The sequence below is a fragment of the Phaseolus vulgaris genome, chromosome 3 (assembly GCF_051622355.1).
Source record: "Phaseolus vulgaris cultivar YP4 chromosome 3, ASM5162235v1, whole genome shotgun sequence".
NCBI classification, from domain to species: Eukaryota; Viridiplantae; Streptophyta; class Magnoliopsida; order Fabales; family Fabaceae; genus Phaseolus; species Phaseolus vulgaris.
In genome coordinates this window covers 46,652,106-46,668,147 of record NC_143500.1, presented here as the reverse complement: position 1 = coordinate 46,668,147, position 16,042 = coordinate 46,652,106, and the positions used below count along the sequence as shown (strand labels likewise).

Genomic DNA, 16,042 nt, shown 5'->3' with positions numbered 1-16,042 from the left:
CTCTTATGATGCTCAAGAAGGTCTTCAACAAATTTTTCTTCCCAATAACTTACATCAATATATTGCATACTCTGAAACAAAATCAAAGCCAATAAATTGTCAACTTCTTTTGTTCCTTGAAAAAAAAAGGCAACCTTGGAGAGATTTTCACATAACATACCGTAAACACCAAAGCTTCTAGATATTTTCTCAATCAACGATCCATAGCCACTGCAAAAAACCCCGAACATCCACAACAAAAAGGACAACACTAATTTTCACTCAACAGAAGATAAAAAATCAAAAGAGAGAGAGAAAAGAAACAACACGAACATCAACATGAAAAAAGAGCAAGTGTCAATACGATCGTAAGTTCTTTGATTGAACTAACTAAAATGGTAAGATATGACGAAATCAAATAGAAAACTTCTCATTATATCAAACGAAAAACTTCTTCCTCGCTTATTCAAACTGTGGAAAATGAAAAAGATGTTGATGGGTTTATAAAGCCTTCAGTTTAATTTTAAATTTAAAGATTTTGAAAATTTGAAAAATTTAAAATTTTAAAGTTTTAAATTTTAAGTGTTTCGAAAATGTTTTAGGTTTAAAATTTAAAATTTAAATATTTTGAAAAAATAGAATATGACACAATGCTCATAATAATGAAATAAAATAAAATAATGATATAAGGATAAAATAGAAAGAAAAATAAAATAAAGAAAGTTAAAGATAAAAATATTTTGAAAATTAAAAAAATTTGAATTTCGAAAAGGCTTTAGGGTTTGAAAATTTAAATTTTTTGAAAAATTAAATTTAAAAATTTTGAAAAATTAAAATTTAAAATTTTTGAAAATATTAAAATTTAATTTTTTTTTGAAGTGTTTCGAAAAGGCTTTAGGTTTTGAAATTTTAAAAATTTGAAAAATATAGGAAATGACGCAATGTCCATAATAATGAAATAAAATCAAATATTGATATAAGAATAAAATAGGAAAAAATTGAGGAAAGTTAAAGAAAGAAATCCTATTTATTTATATATATATATATATATATATAATTCTAAGTAATTGATAATGTAAAAATTACAATATACACAAAAATTAACATCATATATTAAAATTTACAATTGAAACTTGAAAATCGAAGGTACCAACAATGCCAACAACACCAATACTGCAAGGAATACTTCTTTTTTACATTTGTAAGATACCAGTTGGGAAAATCTTTCTTGGATATTTTCAATTCCATATTACAAGCATATTAGTCCAAATCTTCATCATGAACATGACTCATGTTTTCTACCGACCCATCACAACATACTACCAGTAAAGAAATGACCCAAGAATAACAAGTTGACATTCATTAACACTTCTTTATAAAGCCTTACATTTTGATCTCCAAAATATCAGAGGATCAACTTGTTATTCTTTGGTCATTCCTATACTGGTACTATGTTGTGATGAGTCGGTAGGAAGCATGGGTCTTGTTCATGATGGAGATTTAGACTAATATGCTTGCAATATGGAATTGAAAATGTCCAAGAAAGTTTTTCCAAAATCCTATCCTACAAATGTCAAAAAGAAGTATTTCTTGCAGTGTTGATGTTGTTGGCATTGTTGGTACCTTTAGTTTTCAATTTTGGAACTTGATAAAGCAATACCTTGATTTTTTCCTTGAAAGAGAACTGTTGAATGAAGAAAAGAAAATGAGAGAAATTGTGATTTCTTTGTTGTTAAAGTTACAATCTTCCAGTAATATTTAAAACATAACATGATCATTGATTCTAACTTATGGTATATACGAATATTTTAATTTTTTAATTTGTGAATAACTCAAATATGTATAGCATGTTTGCACACTTAACAGTTAGAAATAACCACAAGGAAGATTGTGTTCACAGAGATTCTAGTATTCAGATTCCCATAACCGGGATTCGAAAGTCAAAACCCATGGTGCTCTATGGAACCTTTTGTAGGATTTTTTTAAGCAACTCCTGTGCCCGAATTTTTAAAAATGGAATCATAAAAAATGAGTACTCTACACTACAACAGAAAGAATTAAAGAAAAAGAAAAGAAAGAATTGTCTATCCTCCAAGTGAAAGAAAGAGAAGTTGTGTAAGCAACTTGAAACTAACTTTGGTGGGCTTATATGTAGAAGCATAAAATGAATTTATGATGAAATTGCATTCGAAAAGGAGATAAATGTAGAGAGAAGGAAAATGGCCCAATTGAAAACCATACATGGATTTTATCAACATCGTGTACCTTAATCATTCCTGTTCCATTATCACAAACAAGGGATTGAATATCGTCAGCGTCTGCCATCTTCTTGAAAAAACAAGAAGAAAATTGACAGATCTAAAAATGTAGAAAACAGAAACAAAATGAGGAATGTGATGTACCGTGGGAAATGCGAATGCGAGAGAGAGGAAAGAAGAGGAGAAGAGAGGATGAAAGAACGATTACCAGTGTCAGACACAAAATAAACTGAATTCCATTCAAATGAATATAACAAGCATCACACCCAATGGGAACCGTTAGATCCTGGCTCCCAAATTTTTGTGATTTTAAATTTGGAGAGAGAGAAAAATTCACAGTGTTGATGCTACCTTCATCATTATTCTTTTCTCCATCTCCACCAATACTCTTCATTCTTTTACCGTATTGACTTTCTCCATTAGAGGGAACAGCGCAAGAAGCTCAAGAAAGAAGAAGATGACTCATGCACAGCGTTGTAAGTGAGAGACACGTAGAAAAAGAAAAAAAAAAGTTTTGTATTATTGTGTGTAACGTAGCAAAACTGCGTTATATATATATATGGTGTGTTAAAAAAAAGGTATTGGGCTGAATTATACTCAAGCCCAACAAACCCAAAGCATCAAAATACTGAGCAAAACAACAGGTGCGCTTAATTTCACTAATTTCGTTAAAATAAAATAGAAAAAGAAGGAAAAGAAAATAATATGCAATGTAAGATTTAAGAAAATAGATGTTGAATGAAATGTTAGGTCTAAATTTTGTTTTCATTTTCTTTTCCTTGGATATAGGCAGGATTTTCCGTTCCTTTCTATTCTTCCAAGTAACTTTAACTGTCATATTTTTTATATGTTATTCCAAAATAACTTCTTTTGCTTCAGAATTGTTTTGTTTCTTCTCAAGTCAATGTTTTTCTCCTGCAACAACAAATTTGAATTTAGAATATCACGCCAAATTATTTTTTTACTTCTAAATTTATATTTATATGCTATGAAGCTCGATGATTTGTAAATTAGTTTCTTTTTATGGTTTATCTATTTTTGTTTGCAAACCCAGTTTAACCAAATTAGTTAGTTCACACAAATATTGATACAGACATGATACGATATGGACACAAGAACGCAAATTTATATATTATATAATTATATAAGTTGACAATAACGATTTATGTGCAAAAAATATATTTCAGTTTTTTAGCATAAATATATTTTAAAATTGTGTTAGAATCGTGTTAGAATTTTCAGAAATCCAACAAATTTTTTTGAATTGGACACTTCACCAATACATGTCCTACGAGTAACATACTAGTGTCGGTGTTCGATACGTATGTCGAACACGAATACGCCATTTAAGAGAAGTGTCACAGCCTCATAATGCATTACCCTACAATCAAGATGTCTTAATTACAAGAAAAATATTTTAGATTGAGGATAATATATTGATTATTATATTTCAAAATTATTTTAAATCAGATTGAAACATTACTTTTATTAAAAAAATTATAATACTTCTTTTCAATTATTAATTTTGCTTTTTCTATTATAATGAATTTTTAAATACTTCTTTTTCGTGCTTTATTCCATTTAATAATTCTTTTATATATATATATATGTATCTCGTTATCAACCTAGTAAGTGTTGTTTTAGAGAAAGTGCATATTTGGGATTGTTTAAATTCCATTAACAATAATATTTGTTATTTACTATTTAGAGAGTTAAGGTGTGTCAAAATTAATAATTCTAAAATTGTATTTAGTTTTTTTTTTTTTATCTTCATCTAACAATAAAAGTTATTTTTTATATTAGCTACAGAATTACGATGTTAATATTAATACAAAATAATATGTGGGACAACTAACCAAGATGACAAGACAAAAAAACTAAACAAGAAATACTCAAATAAAAAATATAAAATTTTTAAGTACTCAATAGGCAAAAAAAAAAAAAAAAAATAATTAAAAATACTCAAATTTATTGAAACTTAATTAATCTTTATTTTATAATTATTATTATTTTAATATAATATTTTATTATGAAAAGTAGTTGTTAAATGTAGGTAAAAAATTGTGTGAGAGAAAAAATATTTTTCTTTTCATTAATGTTGTTTAGGGTTTAGGGTTTAGGTACGAAGATCACAATGTTACTATCAATTCATATGCTTAAATATGGGACATTCGCTCACATGCTTAGAAAGGAGAGGAAAATCATGTAGAATGAAGTGAAAATACTAAAATGACATTATTTTATCTCTCTATAACAATGTTGAGCGAAAAAGATTTTCATGTAGAAATTTCTAATTTAATATTTTTATCAATTAATAAAACAATTTGTAAATCACACCTATTACATCAAACACAATTTTTCATAATTTTTTTATTTTATTTTATTTTTTTACTTTCTTTTTCTTGATCGAAATAATCTCACTTTCCACTCACTCATATATCGACTCTTTTTCACTCTCTTAAATCCATCTTCAAATCTAAATAAAATCTAAATAATTAAGAAACCACAAGGAGTGAATGAAAGCTCCACACAACCCGAGAACCATTATATTAGGGAGATGCATATACTGCCGTGCACATCCATTGAAACCCTGCATAAAAGGTTAAGAAGGTCACAACATGTGGCCTCAGACTTCCCTGGTGTTAAAAAGTGTTAGCTTTGTCCACGGGGACCCAAATAGCTCCCACATTGCTTTAGGCTTCAAATAAATAACAAATATAATTTTTTAAGGAGTCTTTGCAACAAACATACAATGTGTTTGAAAGACAATGAAAACGGATGCATGATAAAACTTCTCTTCTTCCTTTCGCATTCACCACACCTTGCACACAAAATGTCAACTCTAACCCTTTTTTATTATTCTTTCTAGAAGCTGTCACATGTCCAGTATGCCTTACTTTTAAATAATGTCCCATGAATTGGGATCTGCATATGGAAAATTCAATTTCTTGGAACTTACTTGTTCACTATTATCACTCTCCATATTCTTGTCTAAATTCTCATCCACTGTTAATACTTAAAAAGGATTTGTTTCAAGTACAATTTATCCACAGTCAGAATACTGAAGTCAATCTCCACACAAACACGTGCAAATCGATCCTATGTCATACTAGGGCATCAATACACTAACCTAATCCAATAAAACATATCCAAACCTGTATCGTCATGTCCCAGCCGATGTTGCGTACTAGATCTTTTGCCGATGTTCATATCGGAGATTAATGTTGTATCAACGTAAATAAAAAAATTCTACTAATTAGCCTTTATTATTGAATTGAGTCAATAATAAGACTCAATATAGAAGGGATAAGATATTTACCATAAAGGAAGACAATACTAAGAATACACTTATTTCTTAATATACTAAATATTCTAGGTTTGAAGTGGTTGATACTTTTGTATGTAACAAAACCAATGATATTTCAATTCTTGCTTCTGGAGTAATGAAAATTGGTGTCCAAGATCAAATGAGGAGGCAGTGATCAAAGATCATCCATGGACCCTTGCTCATAACATTATCCGTATGTATTTCTGAATCAAAAGTCACCATAAAGTATATCCTTGCGATATAAATATCCATCAGGTCAAATTTGCCATCAAGCTTCCAAATCCTTCATCATCAAGAAACCTATATATTTTTACCAAGAAGTTTTATAATGAAACACCTCTTCCATGGTATGCTCAATTGTTCAAACGCCTGAGATCTCAGGGTAAACTTAGGGAACAAAATGTTCTCCCCTTACATTCTACTGATATTGATGATTTATTAATGAAGTTCCTTACTTGATTCACAAAGACGACCTATTTTTCAAGAACAAAACCTTTCATTTGTTATTTGGACACCCAACATCATGTGACTTAGCAGAACCCCACAATCTAGCGTTTCACACTTATCATTTTTGTTCTCATTTCGTTTTCACACCCCCACTTTCTTTAATCAACCTTAGTCCAATTTTTCAGTTTTAAAAGTTTTAAACGAATGAAAAATATTTTGAATGATTTTAAAAATTAAAAGGACTAAATTAATATTCTAATAAATAAAAGACTAAAATCATGAAATATAAATAAAAGACTAAATTTTTTTTTTACCCTTTACTAATTATTAGTGTGCTATAACTATATAAACTTTTCAATTTCAATTTTCTTTATTTTCAAGTAGTATCTTCTAATAAATTAAGGATTAAATATGTTTTCTGTTGTTCATGTATTATAACATAAAATTGATTTTCGTTTTTGTCTAAACTTTAGACCATCAAGGTACTTATAGTATGAAAATGATTTGAATGAGTTATTTTGTATGTGAAATTGGTTCAATTTGAGGTTTTACCCTAAACGAGTAGTTATAATGGAAGTCTTCAATCAAAACTATAAGAAAATTGAAATTGTATGTACACACTTCATGTATAGGAAATATATACTAGTGTAGCGAGACTTTCTCTTTCCAAATTACAATCTAATTAGGTAGGGATCCACTCATCATGAGATTCTATCATTATTAAATTAATTGCTTATAATTGGGGTACAATATCGTACAATATTACATACAATAATTGCGTAAAATTTGATAATTTATTATTTCTTTAATACTCCCCTAAAGTTGGTAGGGGAAGATCATGAAGGTAGAGGAGGTGAAGAAAGAGAAAACGACAGAACAGGAGGTGAACTGTTTTAGGGAGATGTCGTTAATGCCGTGGGTTTTGGGATAGTGATGTGAAGGAGATTTTCAACGTTCAACCGTTGTCGCCGTTATCTCCTCTTCCGACTTTTGTATTTTCACCACTTGTGGTTGTGTAAAATTACTAATTTAGGAGTCCTTTGGTTCTTTTTGCAACCTCATGTTTGGGATTAGTACAATGTACATGTCACAAATTTGTTAATTCAACAGTCTTCAATCTTTTTAATTTTTTGCTTATAAGAAAATTGTATATAAAAAGAAAAAAGATGTTTTTATTATCCATCCATAGTGAGATTCTATCATTATTAAATAATTGAGTACAATATTGCATACAATAATTGCGTATAATTTCATAATTATTATTTCTTTAATACACTCTCAAGTTCAAGTTGGTAGGTGAAAATCATTAACTCAACTTATCTTCGTAAAAATATCTGCGAGCTGTTAGTGTGTCGGTACTATTAAAACATTGAGTTTGGTATTTTTTCCTTTAATATACATTTCATTCTTTGTTAAATATATGTTAGAGCACTTTATTTTAGAATGAAAATTGAGTAGAACCTTAAATTCTTCTCTTCTCACCCAGAACCATACTAAATCTTGTAGCAAATCAATAAAATAAAATAAAAAATAATAATTTTATATTGATTCATCCAAACACATTAATTATATTCAATAATTTTCCTCTATAATAACTTATAGGAGGTTTCACTATTCAACTCATTACTAGCACATAAATCACTTCTAACTATCACAAGTATATAAATCATTTTTGATTATTCCATCTTAATCTCTCTCTAAAATTAAAACCATAAAACAAGTTATAAAGAACTCATAAGAAAAGAGTAATTTAAGCTCATGGGATTAATTTCACTAATTGAAAAAATACAAAATTTTAACTCATTCACAAAAAAACAAGTAAGAATTTATGAATATTGAAAAATTGAATAACACATGTGTATTTTTTTTAACTATCTCAAACTTGCTTAGTTTGCATCCTTTTAATCATATTTTATCAACATCATCGTATATCACATATTACATTCCTATACTTGTGCTAATTAGAAGTTTTAATAAATTTTAATATTTTATAACTTTATCTTATCTTCGTAAGGAAACAATTAAAAAAATAATAAAAGCATGATACAATATGATTATGAATCACAATGCATTTCTTTTGTTTTCTTTTTTATTTTCTAAAATGAACATGGTAGAATATACAATTTCTATATAAAAACTTTTAGTCATTTTTAAGGCGTATATAGTCTTATATCTATACTCATCTTTGATTCATTTTATCTCTTAAAAAAGCATTTATGATTATGACTTTACTTAAAACATTTAATGAGCTTCAATTTATGTAAAACATGCCTTAGAATATTCATATAAGAATATTCATATAACTTGTTTATTATTTATTATCATGAAAACTCTTTATACAAAATTATAGGGTTAAGTATTAACGCATCTAGGTCTCATCAAAGCAAACTCTCATTTTTCTCTTCAAAATTTCTAACAATTGATATCCCGAACCATTTTCTTATTGAAAAAAAGTTTCTCTCACATTCCCTTTCCAACATTTAATGGTGAATGTTATGATCTATGAACTTTAAAAATTCACTCTTAATTAATATGGAAGAGTATTCATACTTCTCTTATTCTATTTCTTTTCACCTGCAATATTCACCTCCATGTAATTTAATTACGAGATCATTACAGTTGTTACTGACAATGAAAACACGGATACATAATTATAAAAATAATATACACATATTTCAATCACCATAGCTATTTAATTAATTTATCAATTCAAAAAACCAATATTTAAAAAAACTTATATTAAAGTTTATTTATTCTACTTCTCTCTGACTAAATATCTAAACTTTCTTCAATAACAAAATTCCATACTTAAAATTCCATCTCCCAAAATTTTCATATATAATTTAATGTAATTTAACCACAACAATTTAATATATATATTAACCACAACAACAATAAATTTGTATTAATAGCAACAATAATTTTACTTTAACAGAAACAATAAATTCACACTAACAACAACAATAATACAACTAGCAGAATGCCAGAATGTTTAAATTAACATAATCAAACATATAATATAATTCATTATTTTAAAATCAATAAAATTAATTTCTTAATTCAAAATACAATAAAAATATTTTCATATATAATAATCAAATTTATTGCATATTTTACAAATATTTCCTCTCCAAACAGTTTTCTTCTAAAATTACACCATTAACATATTTTTTTCATTTTTTACCCCATTTTTTATATACCCTTGTCGTATAATAATCTTACACAAACTATATAAGATGATTTTATACCTAATCAAAATAGAATCTTAATAAACTCAACGTAAAATCTCAATAAAACATTCTATATTTTCAAACTTTAATAAATAAATATAATTAAATTTATTTATAAATAAATGATTAAAAAATACATAGTTTTAATATATTTTATATATTTATAACTAAATTCTCTAAAATTTTAAAAGTGTAACTTTACATTACAAATAAGTTTTCGAAAGTTTCAAAAATTTATTTTAAAAACTCAGCAAAATAACCTTGGATAATAAATATTTCAACAACTAATCCTGGATAATAAGTATTTCAACCATATTTACATATTTTTTATGATTGATAATAGTTAGTTTATATAATATCTATTTTTTTTACGGGCTCATACTTCAAAAAAGTCTGACTTATTTTATTTTATCTTTTGATGTATGTATATTTTATGTACAATTTTAGTTTTAGTTATAATTTTTAATATTTAATTCTCATAATTTTGAAATATTTTAAATTAAGGCATTTTAAAATAAATGCATCTAATGATTAATTCACAGTAAAAATGAGAAGTAATAAAGTTAATTTATCCTCGCAATATGTTTTTGCAATCTTTAGCAAAAAAACACATATGACTTTGAAGCTCACATCTTATAGATAATGCAATTATTTTGATATATAAAACAATTATAAACATCAGTTGTTGTTGAGTTTAGTAACAATGACTTGTGATCCAAGTTGGGGCAGTAAGGTGATGGAAGAAATAATATTGGAGTAAGAAAAAGATAGTGTTTTATTTAGTGTTTATTCTCCTTAGATATAATAGATATAAGTGTGGCTAAATTGTGATTCCTTGCTAAGACGATTTTCGATGACCATTGGGCCTGTACTTTTTATGAAAATTTTGAAACTCATGGTATTTTATGGAGGTTCTTAAACTCATGATATTTAACAGGGTTCTGGAATACTTTCCTTGAGATTTAATAATAAAAATTTTTTGTATTTTGAATTAAGAAATTAATTTTATTGATTTTAAAATAATGAATTATATTACATGTTTGATTATGTTGTAATTTTTTATAGCAAATAAAATTGTCTTGTAAAAAAAAATCATACATTTACTTAATTTAAAACATTTTAGCATTCTGCTAGTAGTATTATTGTTGTTGTGGTTAATGCGAATTTATTGTTGCTGTTAAAGTAAAATTAGTGTTGCTATTAATACAAATTTATTGTTGTTGTGGTTAATATATATACCCATAATAATGAAATAAAGTATTGATATAAGGATAAAATAGAAAGAAAAAAAATTTAAAGAAAGTTAAAGATGAAAATATTTTGAAAATTTAAAAAACTTGAATTTTGAAAAGGTTTTAGGGTTTAAAAATTTAATAATTTTAAAAAAATTTAATTTAATTTTTTTTTGAAAATATTAAATTTAAAATTTTTGAAAATATTAAATTTTTGAAAATATTAAAATTTAAATTTTTTGAAGTGTTTCGAATAAGCTTTAGGGTTTGAAAAATTTAGAAAATGACGCAATGTCCATAATAATGAAATAAAATCAAATATTGATATAAGAATAAAATAGAAAAAAAAGGGAGAAAGTTAAAGTGAGAAATCCTATTTATATATAATTCTAAGTAATTGAAAATGTAAAAATTACAATATACACGAAAATTAACATCATATATTAAAATTTACAATTCAAACTTCAAAACCGAAGGAACCAGCAATACCAACACTGTCAGGAATACTTCTTTTTGACATTTGTAGGATACCAGTTGGGAAAAACTTTCTTGGATATTTTCAATTCCATATTGCAAGCATACTAGTCCAAATCTTCATCATGAACATGACCCATGCTTTCTACCGACCCATCACAACATAGTACTAGTAAAGAAATGACCCAAGAATAACAAGTTGACCTTAATTAACACTTCTTTATAAAGCTTTACATCTTGATCTCCAAAATATCAGAAGTCATTTGTTTTGCTGCAGCTAGTTCAACCTCACTAGAGTGTACACAATATGCAGTAAAACAAATAAAGCACTTCAAAAAGTTCATCTTCAAGTTGGTCTCACCATCCAAATTCATATCCTCCATTTTTTTTTGGCAGATGATCCTGATGCAAAATTTCAACTGATTGTTGTTTCTCATAATCAATCTATTGTTCTTAGAAAATACAAACATGGTTGTTTTTGTAACAACCATGTTTGTATTTTCTTGGAACAACAGGTTGATTGTGAGAAAAAATCAATTGAAATTTTGCAACAAGATGATCTGCCAAAAAAAATGGAGATTATGAATTTGGATGGAGAGACCAACTTGAAGATGAACTTTTTGAAGTGCTCTATTGTTGGTACTGCATATGGTGTGCACTCTAGTGAGGTTGAACTTGCTGCAGCAAAACCAGATGGCTACTGATATAAAGAAGTGTCAATGAGGGTCAACTTTGTTGGGTTTAATAGTGCCAAAGTTCAAGAGGGGGGGTGAATTGACCTTTTAAAACTTTCTCGCAGAAACAGTGTTTAACACAGTTTTACAGAAAATAAATCGATTTATGTGAAAATGAACAGATTTATTTCAACACTGTTTTTGTTTGAAAAGCTTTTAATTCAGCAAGGTTAATCACAAGATTATGCAGTGAGAATTTCCAGCAGCACACACAAATATCATATTTGAAAAACAGTGAAACACAAACCAGCAAGCTTCAATTTCAAGCAAGTGATTAAGGTTCAATTGATAGCATGCTAATTAATTGAGTGACCTTTGCAAACAAGCTGTTCCAGTGGCTTTTAACAGACTATGAGTGTTCTTCTTGATGTCAAGCAATTTTCCAGAAATTAAGAACAATGAATCACAGAACAGCAAGCTTCAACTTTAAGCAATTTGTTTAAGGTTCAATTAATAGCATTTACAGTTTCTTGAGCAGCCTATCACAGTCAATCTGTTCCAATGGCTTTTAGCAGATTATATATGTTCTTATCAGATTAAGACAGCTTTTTCAGAAATCAAGAACAGTATGCACAATGCCTAGAAAGAACAGATTTATTTTCAATTGAACAGATTTATTTCTTTGCTGTTTTATCAGTTATGCAGAAACGAAATTGCAGAGAGTGAGAGAGAATGAACACAAGCAATTATACTGGTTCACTCAACCTGAGCTACATCCAGTCTTCACCAACAACAGGTGGAAATCACTAACACACAGTACAACCAAGTACAATTCCCACAGTTCTTGAAACCTACAAGAACTTAGGTACTCTTGCTGAAAAAACCTATTTCAGCATACACACACACCCACTCTTCAAGAACACCTATCAAGAAGAGTGTTCAACCAAACTATTACAAGATAGAGATGTGAAACGACTACACCTGATTGAGGATACACAGATCTGCCTTAAACCAGTAGGCAAGATTGCTAGAACAGTAGCTGCACCTCACACCAAGCTTTTGGAACCAAACCAAGAACAAGCACTTTGTGATTTTTGAAATCTTTGAAGAACAAATGCTAATCCTTTGAAAACACTTAACTCTCTGCTGTCAAAACTTGTTTTTTGCAAATGTATGAACTGTTTGAATCGTTATTAAACTCAGAAACAAGTTTGCATTTTATAGAAAGCCAGCTTATAACAGAATTTTGAAAAACAGTTAAAGCTGTTATAAAATGAACAGATTGAAAATAAAATGAACTGATTTATTTTCAAAAGCAGTTAGAGAATTTGTTAAGTGAGGAGACTTAGTCAACCATTCTGGTGCTGAGATAAAACAGAAAAACGTTTAAGCTTGACATGGCACCAGAGGCAAAAAGAATCTATTCATTTACAGATGAACAGATTTATTTTTCAAAACGAAAACAGAGAAAGTTTAACAATTTAAAACTCAGTCGTTTTGAAAAGAAGAAGACTTAGTCAAAATACCTGATGCACAAAATCAAATTTTCACAAGACTTTAGCCAAGGCATCAGTGAAGAAAATGAATATGTTTATTTAGAAAAGAACAAATTTATTTTTATGCAGTAAACGTGTTTTTGTGTAAAACATGTGAAAAACAGTTTAAGAAAACTTATGCTTGTTCTTAACACATGGCCAGTGGTTATGAGGTGAGTTACTCAGCAAAAAGCCCACTCTTAGACTACCTCTAAGCACTAACTAAGACATACTTAAAGCAAAGCAACAATACACATGAAATGTACATAAAAGTCTTCATCAAACACAACATATAGGTCTTCATCAAACACAATCTTGAAGAGGCAACAACCATCTTCAACAAACTTGTTATTCTTCGGTCATTTATGTACTGGTACTATGTTGTGATGGGTCGGTAGAAAGCATGGGTCATGTTCATGATGGAGATTTGGACTAGTATGCTTACAACATGGAATTGAAAATATCCAAGAAAGTTTTTCCCAACTGGTATCCTACAAATGTCAAAAAGAAGTATTCCTTACAGTGTTGGTGTTGTTGGCATTGTTGGTACCTTCAGTTTTCAATTTTGGAACTTGATAAAGCAATACCTTGATGTCTTCCTTGAAGGAGAACTGCTGGATGAAGAAAAGAAAAGGAGAGAAATTGTGGTTTCTTTGTTGTTAAAGTTACAATCTTCGAGTAATATTTAAAACACAACATGATAATTGATTCTAACTTATGGTATATATAGTATACAAATATTTTAATTTGTGAATAACTCAAATATGTATACCCAAGGTAACGACATTCATAATTTCAAATACAATCAAATCTCGTTTCTCCTAAAGTCTATGTATTGGGAAATTATCATCGATTGTTTTTTTTGTAGAAGATATTTTATTTTCATTTTTAAAAGGAAGAAATGTTAAACTATTTATCAGAAAACAAACCTCTTATGATGCTCAAGAAGGTCTTCAACAAATTCTTCTTCCCAATAACTTACAGCAGTATATTGCATACTCTAAAACAAAACTAAAGCTAATAAATTGTCAACTTCTTTTGTTCCTTGAAAAAAAAAAGGCAACCTTGGAGAGATTTTCACATAACATACCGTAAACACCAAAGCTTCTAGAGATTTTCCCAATCAACGATCCATAGCCACTGCAGAAAACCCCCGAACATCCACAACTAATCAACAACAAAAAGGACAACACTAATTTTCACTCAACAGAAGATAAAACTCAAAAGAGATAGAGAAAAGAAACAACACGAACATCAACATGAAAAAAGAGCATGTGTCAATACGATCGTAAGTTCTTTGATTGAACTAACTAAAATGGTAAGATATGACAAAATCAAATGGAAAATTTCTCATTATATCAAATGGAAAACTTCTTCCTCACTTATTCAAACTCTGGAAAATGAAAAAGATGTTTGATGGGTTTATAAAGCTTTCAATTTAGTTTTATATTGAAAGATTTTGAAATTTTGAAAATTTTAAATTTTAAAATTTTAAAATTTTGAAAATTTAAAAATATTAAATTTAAAAATTTCGAAATTTAAAGTGTTTCGAAAAGGCTTTAGGGTTTGAAAATTTGAAAATTTTGAAATTTTAAGTGTTTCGAAAATGTTTTAGGTTTGAAAATTTAAAATTTAAAATTTTTGAAAAAATAGAAAATGACGCCATGCCCATAGTAATGAAATAAAATCAAATATTGATATAAGGATAAAATAGAAAGAAAAAAAATTAAAGAAAGTTAAAGATGAAAATATTTTGAAAATTTAAAAAATTTGAATTTCGAAAAGGTTTTAGGGTTTGAAAGTTTAAAAAAATTTAAAAATTAAATTTAAAAATTTTGAAAAATTTAAATTTAAATTTTTGAAAAATATTAAAATTTAAAATATTTTAAGTGTTTTGAAAAGGCTTTAGGGTTTGAAAATTTAAAAATTTAATTTTTTTAAAAAATATAGGAAATGACGCAATGTCCATAAAATCAAATATTGATATGAGAATAAAATAGGAAAAAAATGGAGGAAAGTTAAAGAGAGAAATCCAATTTGGAGTAGTAAGGTGATGGAAGAAACAATATTGGAGTAAGAAAAAGATAGTGTTTAATTTAGTGTTTCTTCTCCTTAGATATAATAGTATAAGTGTGAATGAATTGTGATTTCTTGCTAAGACTGTTGTCGATGACCATTGAGCCTGTACTTTTTATGAAAATTTTCTAACTCATGGTATTTTACGGAGATTCTTAAACCCATGATATTTAACATGAGTTCTGAAATTCTTTTCTTGAGGTTTAATAATAAAGTTTTATTGTATTTTGAATTAAGAAATTAATTTTATTGATTTTAAAATAATGAATTATATTATATGTTTGATTATGTTGTAATTTTTTATAGCAAATAAAATTGTCTTTGTAAGAAAAAGAATCATACATTTACTTAATTTAAGAACATTGTGCCATTCTGCTAGTTGTATTATTATTGTGGTTAATGCGAATTTATTGTTGCTGTTAAAGTAAAATTAGTGTTGCTATTAATACAAATTTATTGTTGTTGTGGTTAATATATATATATATATATATATATATATATATTTAAAATTTCTTTATACCTAATTCATGTTGTAAATGATTCTATCCTTTTATTGTTGTTGTTTATTTGTTCTAAATTATTTAACATACACCATCAAGACAGTTCATAATTGTAAATTAAAGCTAAACTAATTAAATACATGTTATTATATTAAATGATGCAATATTTTGTTAAAATTATACTGATTAAAAATTTAATTATTTCAAACCTTAACATTGTATAAAACGTTATTTGTTTATCAAATTAACTAATTTAATAGTATTTATTCATCTTTTATTTAGAAACATTCATTTGAAAAGTATAGATAA

General features: G+C 27.3%; 1 long non-coding RNA gene across 1 annotated transcript; it reads right to left on the bottom strand.

Annotated features, from left to right (window-relative positions):
* LOC137808103 (uncharacterized) lies at positions 1-2,337 on the bottom strand. The gene is made up of 3 exons (XR_011080667.2): positions 2,245-2,337; positions 161-210; positions 1-71 (listed from the first exon to the last, which is right to left on the bottom strand). It is a non-coding gene; the product is annotated as an uncharacterized LOC137808103 (long non-coding RNA).
* Positions 2,338-16,042: the final 13,705 nt, after the last annotated feature.